This window comes from Dipodomys spectabilis, unplaced genomic scaffold (genome assembly GCF_019054845.1).
Source record: "Dipodomys spectabilis isolate Male_0828 unplaced genomic scaffold, ASM1905484v1 ptg000096l, whole genome shotgun sequence".
Lineage (NCBI taxonomy): Eukaryota > Metazoa > Chordata > Mammalia > Rodentia > Heteromyidae > Dipodomys > Dipodomys spectabilis.
In genome coordinates, this window is record NW_024870773.1 from 27,803,190 (window position 1) to 27,811,329 (window position 8,140).

Below are 8,140 nucleotides of genomic sequence, written 5' to 3' on the forward strand. Positions count from 1 at the left end.
GCTAAAAAGCTCCCCCCCTCTCCTTCCCTCCACCCCCTTCTTCTTTTCCCTCTCCCCCCTTTTCTTCCTACCCCGCCCCCCATGAAAACACAGCAAGTCACTTCTCTCTCTACAATTCACCACCGCAGGAGCAAAGCTTAGTTTCTCAGCTCCAAGAAGCCTGGAGCCCTTTCAAGGGGGTGACTTGGGAGGGGGGTGTCCTCTGACTTCCAGAGGGAGGGGGACTCTGACTTCCTGGGAGCCCTCCCTGGGGGGGGGATTTGGGGGGGGGCAGAGTGCAGAACAAAAGCCTCACCACACCAGGAGCCATTCAGAACACACCACTGGCCCTTCCAGGAGAAAGGCCAGACTGGCCGATTTCATGAAAATCCAGAAAGTAGATTTCTTAAAAAAAAAACAAATGAATGAATGAATGAATGAATGAATGGTGTCTTTCAGCAAAGCCAGACACATCACACACAGGGGTGGATAGAAAAGGAGATTGCCAACATGGGGTACAGTGAAGGACAGCCAGAAGGCCCCCACACGCTCAACTGGCCATGAGACACAAACCCCGTCATGTGGGCTCTGGAGTTCCATCCTTCAGCAAGCTCTTTGTACATGCAGGGACATTATCTTCTTGTTATGGGCTGTATTGTATTCCCCAAACTCACCTGTTACAGCTCTGACTGCACCCCCCCCCCCAGCCTTCACAGGTGTAAGGAAGTTAAAATGAGCCCCTAGGGGGCGTGTGTCCTTTGAGGAAGAGATCAGGTGAGAGGGAGGAAGACAACCCACCCAAGCCAGGCCTGGACCTCAGAGGACACGGGCACCTGCCCCCTCGGGCACCGTGACCTTCCACATCAAGACCCTCTGAAAAATAAATCTCTTTAGGTGGCTGGGGTCTGTGGAATGTTCTTGGGGTAGCCAAAAGAAGCCAGAACAAGTCCTTTTGTGTAAATTCGCTTCTCAGAGCCTCTGCTCTTTGTAAATCATTGAGGGTTGAAGTAGACACAGGGACTAGGTTATCTTTGAAGAAGGAGATGGTCTGGAGAAGATTCCAGAAGAATGGAGGATGGCATGTTGGATTGGAAAGAGGAGTGGGGTTGAGGGGAGAGGTTCTTGTGTCTCTGCCATCTGTGGAGCGGGCTTGTAAATGCTGTCACACAGCCGAGCCTGTGAGAGTCTACCATGTCTAAGGAATGGAGAAGACACCGGAGTCTTCGAGAAACTGTGTGAATCATCCACAGTCAGCCTCGGACCCAGGACGCGAGCCTGGCATCCTCTACCTCCTGCAGAGGTGCAGCCAACCCACCCAAAGCACTGCTGGCTTTGCTCCCAGAGCCCTCGGCTCCACCCTGGAGATCAGCAGCGAGTTACCAGATTCTTGCTGCATCCTCTGCCCGGGCCCCGGCCCGGCCCCAGCTCTGAGCTACACCCCAAGATCTCCTTCACCCCCACTAGGTAACAGGCCAGCTTCCCACTAGACAGGCAACAGCAGGCCAGAGCTGGGCCTTCACCATCCTGAGGTCCTGCGGTTCCACGCCTGACCACATCACGGTCGTTCTACGGTGGCTACTACACGTACTAGAGACCCCACACATGGTTAGAACGAGAGAGAGAAAGAGAGACAGAGACAGAGTGTCACTCCCTGAATCTGTCGAGCAGTCCCTCAATCCCTGACCACAGCCATGCTGGAAGCCTTTGTCGGCACAGGGGCCTGCCAAGGGTCCAGGAGACTGGCAGGCCATGGCAGGGGCCGACTTGGGGAAGAAGCCACAAAGTTCTGTCCACACCTGCTGCCGGACAGCCAGGGCATGGCCGCAGCCTCCAGAGCAAAGGGCTACTCTGTCACCCCAGCCCACTGCTCTGTGGGGGCCCCCGTCACCAGCTACTTCCAGCAGAGGAAGAGAGAGCTTCGGCTGTAGGCCAGAGGCAGCTGCCAGTACCCCAGATGCAGCTCCTCAGCCCCCCACGTGACTGCAGAGCAGGGAGAGACGGAGAGCAAAACTCACGCACAGGTGAAAGGTTTTATGCCAGATCTAGACTTTGAAGCAGTGGTTTCCGTTGCTTGGCTCTGGTTCAGGTTCTGCGTGTGTGCACACGTGTGTGTGTGTGTGTGTGTGTGTGTGTGTGTGTGTGTGTGTGTGATGTGTGCTGGTGATCTGGGACTTGAACTCAGGGCCTCACACTCTCCCTTAGCTTTTGTTTTTTGTCGGTGGTGGGGCTTGAACTCTGGACCTGGGCGCTGTCCCTCAGCTCTTCAGCCCAAGGAAAGTGCTCTACCACTGGAGCCACAGTGCCACTTCCGGTTTTCTGGTGGTTCATTGGAGATGAGTCTCACAGACTTTCCTGCCCAAGATGGCTTTGAACCTCTATCCTCAGATCTCAACCTCCTGGGCAGCTAGGATGACAGGCATGAGCCAACGGCCCTCCCTTGGCTTTTAACCCAAGGTTGGTGCTCTACCACTTATGCCACGCCTTGTCCTCGCACATTTTGCTGATTAACTGAATCTAAGAGCCTCAAGAAGTTTTCTGACTAGGGCTGGCTTTAAACCACAGGCCTCTGCTCTCAGCCTCCTGATTGGCTAAGATTACAGGCTTGAGACACTACACCTGGCTTGTACCTGCTTTTGTTGCAATCCTAGAATTTAAGCTATGGTTCACTGTCAATGTTTGTACTTAGATTTCTTCCTGTTCTGGAGTTAAAGGTCTTCCCACTTTTCCTCTACTTCTTCCCCTGCTCTGTCCTCCTTTCCCTTCTATCTCTCCCTCCCTCTCTGTTCTTCCCTCTTGCTCTCTTGCTCCTGACTTCCATCTTCCCCTCTCCCCTAGTTCCTATTTCTTGCCCTAGACCGGGCTGGTAATGGACAAGTCTCTGTCTCCTGGTCACATACAAGGCCCAACACCACGGGCCCCTGGGCGGGCCCATCACCCCGTACCGTGCAGGACCATCCCCTCACTGGACTCACAGCCGCACTGTTTCATTTCTGCGCATGTCAGACAGGCACTTAGATGGGCGGCCTCACTGGGGAAGAAGAAAGGCTTCTTTCTGGGGGTTGGCCTAAGGGACGGCTGAAAGGCGGCCGAAATCCAGTGGAAATGAGTAACTCTAAACCAGGTGCACAGAAATTCTGCCTTGGAGCTGGGAGGGTGGCTCAGTGGTAGAGTGCTTGCCTTGCATGCATGAGGCCCTGGGTTCAATTCCTCAGCACCACATAAACAGAAAAAGCTGGAAGTGGCGCTGTGGCTCAGTGGTAGAGTGCTAGCCTTGAGCTGAAGAGCTCAGGGACAGCACCCAGGCCCAGGGTGCAAGCCCCACGACCGACAATAAAAGAAGAAAAAAGAAAACAAAACAGAAATTCTGCCCTGAGAACTATCTGGGATCTCAAGCCCATCTTCCCCGAGGCGGAGGCAATGTATGGATGAGTTCATCAGAAGACTGAAATCAGGCCCCAAACAGCCCTTTCTCCCTCCTATGCTTCTCATGGTGCCCCAAGGGTGCAGACACAACCTCTGACCTGAAATGACCTTGAGAACCAAGGGGGCCAAATCAGAGGAAGAGAACAGGGCCTGTGGAGACAAGGGAAGAGAGGAGAAGGGGAAGGAAATTAGAAGGGGGCGGGGGAAAGGGAGCACTGGACGGGAGCTCCTGGCTGGCTGTAGCACCAATTTTGCCTCTCAGCGCACACCTGCCCCCTTGTGGTGTGTGATCAGAGGGTCATTTCCAGCAGGCTCTGCTCTCCTTTCCACTGAGCTTCCGTATTGTACAGTCCTACCTACCTGCCTCAGGTACAGGGATAAGGTCTCCAATAGAAGAGGCACACGTGCTTGTCACGTGTACACGCACGCTTGCGGGTGGATGTGTGTGCACACCATTGCATCCTTTTGGGTAGACAAGTCTGTGAGACTCTGATCTCCAATTAACCACCAGGAAGCCAGAAGTGGAGCTGTGGACTCAAGTGGTAGAGCACCAGCCTTGCATAACAAATACCAAGTAAGAGCATGAGGCCCTGAGTTCAAGCCCCAGTACCTGCACCAAAAATTAAAATACACTGGAAAAGGAGTAGGGAGGCAAGGAAAGGAGGCAGGAGAGAAAAGCGATGTGCGACTTTCTCCTTTTGGATCTCTCTTTGTGCACATTTCCTGGCCACCCCACAGCTGCTGGAAGCGTTTGCAAGCTGGCAGCAGGCAGCCCCCGGTGAGAAAAGCGAATCTCTGCTCTCTGCAGAGCTGCAAGAGGGAGCTATTTAAACAGAGGCTTCACCTGAGAGGGGACAGGCAGCGGCCCACAGGAGCCCGCGCACAGGCAGCTGCATCCCCAGCCTCGACAACACTTCCTACTCCTCCCGCCTACAGAATGTTCCGGAGAAAGACATGAGGACACCAGAGACCCCACCCCCTCTCACGCTCCACCCGAGCCGCAGCTGCAGAATCAAGATAGATGCCTGCCTTCATGTTCCCGCAGGCTGGCAAGGTCCTGGGGACAGGAGGAAGTGGAAGTCCCACCCTAGAGCACAGTAGGGCAACACACCAGCGCCCAGGGCGCACAGCCAATCCCTGAGAAGATGGGTGAGTGGGTGCGGCTCTACTCACAAGAATAAATTTATGTAACAAATACAAATACTGAAGTCAATCTTGGGGTTTTTTTTTTTTTTTTTTGGATCAGCAATGTAAGACAATTTTATTTGCATTCAAGTTTACTTAGAAAAGTCAGAATTCAGCCGGGCGCTGGTGGCTCACGTCCTGTAATCCTAGCTACTCAGGAGGCTGAGATCTGAGGATCGCGGTTCAAAGCCAGCCCGGCAGGAGAGACCATGAGACTCCTATCTCCAATAAACCACCAGAAAACCGGAAGTGGCGCTGTAGCTCAAGTGGTAGAGCGCTCGCCTTGAGCTGAAGAGCTGAGGGACAGCGCCCAGGCCCAGAGTTCAAGCCCCACGACCTACAAAAAAAAAAAAAAGTCAGAATTCATTTTCCCATGAAACAAATGATATAAATATATATCAAAAACCATGGACATGTTTATAATTGTTGAATCCCCCTGGAATCCACTTCAGGGAATGTGTCCCCAGAGACCAGTTCATGGGGCAGTGGGGGGGGGGGGGGAAGGAGGGGGAGCCAAAATATTCCCTGATTTGTTGTTATGAGAAAGAATTGCATAGGTCATGCCACAACAAAAACTGGTCTTGAGAAATGAGTATGTTGTGACATCAGGCAAAGAGCAAAACTGGTCACAGCGTCAACTATGCTGGGGCAGCGAAAATCCAAAACTGTATCTGCTTCCGTGGACAGGAATTTTATCCACACAGGATGTAAGGACAAATGAAACTCATTATGTTAATACAGCAGGAACGAGCCTCACAGTTTTCTTTTGCTGTTGCCATATTATTTTTTAAATGTAAGCAAACCAGGCGCTGGTGGCTCACACTTGTAATCCTACTCTGGAGGCTGAGATCTGAAGATCATGGTTCAAAGCCAGCCTGGGCAGGAAAGTCCATGAGGCTTCCATTCAATAAACTATTCAGAAAAAGCTGAAGTGGAGGTGTGAAGCTCAAGTGGTAGAGCGTGAGCCTTAAGCAAAGAGAAGCTCAAGGACAGTGCCCAGGTCCTGAGCTCAAGCCTAGGAATGGCAAAAACAAAACCCAAAAAACCACAAAAGCTCCAAGAAACAACAGATGCCTTAAACAAAGGAAATGTTAATGAGCTCTCTCATCAACACACCGAAGTCCTCATGGCTTCTTAAAATGGTGAAGGTTTCCAGGTTCCCCCTCAGCTAGGGAAAGTTTAAGTCCTCGGTCCCCCCCTCACCCCCCTCCCAACCTCAGGCTGAGTTCAGAGAGAAGAGCAAGTCCTAGGGAGAGCACTGTCTATGGAGCCTCCTGGCTCTCACTCCACAAGTCTGCGGGTATTTCCTTTCCCCCTCACTTCTGGCTGTATTCTGCTTTACCAACAAGTCCTTGCTTATCTTGGATTAGTGATTAAATTACTTTTGATTACTAATAAATTACTTTCGATTACTAATAAACCACTCTTCGCTTATGAGTATCCTGTGGAAATCTCTCCCAAATGATTTCTTTTGTGGTTGCAATCAAGAGCCGGGGCTCTGGGAGGATGGGGTGCTTGGGAGTCGTGAGGACATGGCGGGACCGTTCTGAGGTGCTGGGGTAGGCCGTGTCTGGGTGTCTCTGAGGGGGATTCTGGGCGGACCAGCATTTGAACCAGTGGACTCAGCAGAACACAGTGGCCCCATGTGCTGGCCTGCTTTGTCATGGCTGTGAGAGACAACTGTAATGCAAGGCCAGGGCTACTTAGCTCCGAACTCCCCAGGTTTTAGTCCATCGTGGTGGGGAGGGCCAAGATGAGCAGCTGACATCATGGCAGACTGGAAGTTGAGAAGGACAACATCTGTGGCTCACTCTTGTTCTACTTTTCCTCCTTGAATTCTAAGTAGGCCTGGTCTGTGGGATGGGGCCAGCCGAGTTGCCCCTCCAGTTAATCCACTCTGGACATGCTGGGAGGTGTGCTTACCAAATCTCACTTGTCCAGCCAATTAAGAGGATTGCCAAGAAGACCCAGCATGGGGTCCAGCTCAACTCTGCGAAACACAGAATAGATCAAGCGCACAAAGGGGAATTCACTCCCATCTCCTCCCTTTTCCTATTCTAGTAACTCACCTAAGTCTACAGTCCTCAGTCAAATGACATCTTCTAGCAAGAGGGGAGGTGGAGAAATGTGTTCCTGTCTGTTGTTTACCCAAATCTGCTTTGCTCACCATTTCTCAGACAGGGAAGATGGATCTCCAGGTTACAGGCTGCTCCTTTGCAATTGTTTGTTGTCGCTGTGATTGCATAGTTCTTTCTCTTTTCAGCATGAAGAGCAGACACCAAGGAGTTATGAAGGGAAGTGATTTATAGCTTGGTGAGCATTTCATGTTTCGGGTTGGAACATGTCCTCCTTGCTGCTTTGGTAACTCTGAGTCCTTAGAAGATGACGATGGTGGCCATTTCTGTCATTCTCAGAAGGACGGGAGAATACATGTGCCATCCACAGGACCCTGCAGTCAGATGACCCATGCAAGGCCAGGCCCCAAGCCCAGCAATTCACATACCCAACTCTCTTCAAACTCCTGTGGTGGCTGACATCCCTGTGGGGGACTCCTGGCGGAAGCCTATCTGACCTTAGAAACAACTGGAAAGACACCCCTCCAAAAGCCAGTTTTCAAGTGCTGGCTTCTCATTACAACTCACTCCTTTTCAGTTAAGAATCATCACCATTTTTTCACTACTGTTTACTGAGGAGCCATGTTGTACCAGGCATTGCATTTTGCCCCAGGAATGCAACTTAAGACCTACTCTTGTCCACTATGAGTTTGCAGTGTAACTTAATGTTAATGACTCTGAGTTTGATTTCTCCGTAACAGTTCCCTTTTTGCCAATACCAGGGGGTTGAATTCAAGCACTTACTTGGCTGATACTCTACCACTCAAACCATACATCCAGCCTGGCTTTTTGCTGATTCTTTTGGAGATGAAATTCTCACCAACTTTTCTTCCTGGGCTGGCTTCAAATCATGAGTTGCCAGATCTCTGCTTCTTGAGAAGCTAGGATTACAGGTGTGAGCCAATGGCACCTGGCTATTCCATAATAATTAATTGATGAGAAGTTACAGTGTAGCAAAAATAGGTCTAAATAAATGATTGTAACAGGATGTTATACCTAGCATCATAGATCATGTTTCACGGATTTTGATCCTTCTTAAGGACAAGGAGCCAAGAAAACTTAGGTGTTAGGGCAAAACCCAAAGTGTTAAACACATACAGGGTTAGTGACAGAGAGCATTCCAGAAATTATCCAGAACTTCCTGATCTGGTTCAAGGCAGATTAACTACAGGGCACCTTAGACAACACCTGTAATTACTCTCAACCACTCGGCAGGCGCTGAGAGGTCTGCTATACCAGCTTAATGAGTTGAACCAATTCAACTATAATTAGCACATTTATTAGTTTAATATGAATCAATGCTTCTAAAGCCTCTGAAGAGAATTTAATTTCTAAGATAAATTAAGCCCCCCCCATACCTCCTTCCACCCATTAACATGCCCACTTTTGGTTTCTTGGTATAAATCACAGGCATTTAATGTAAAATAGTTCCACAGCAG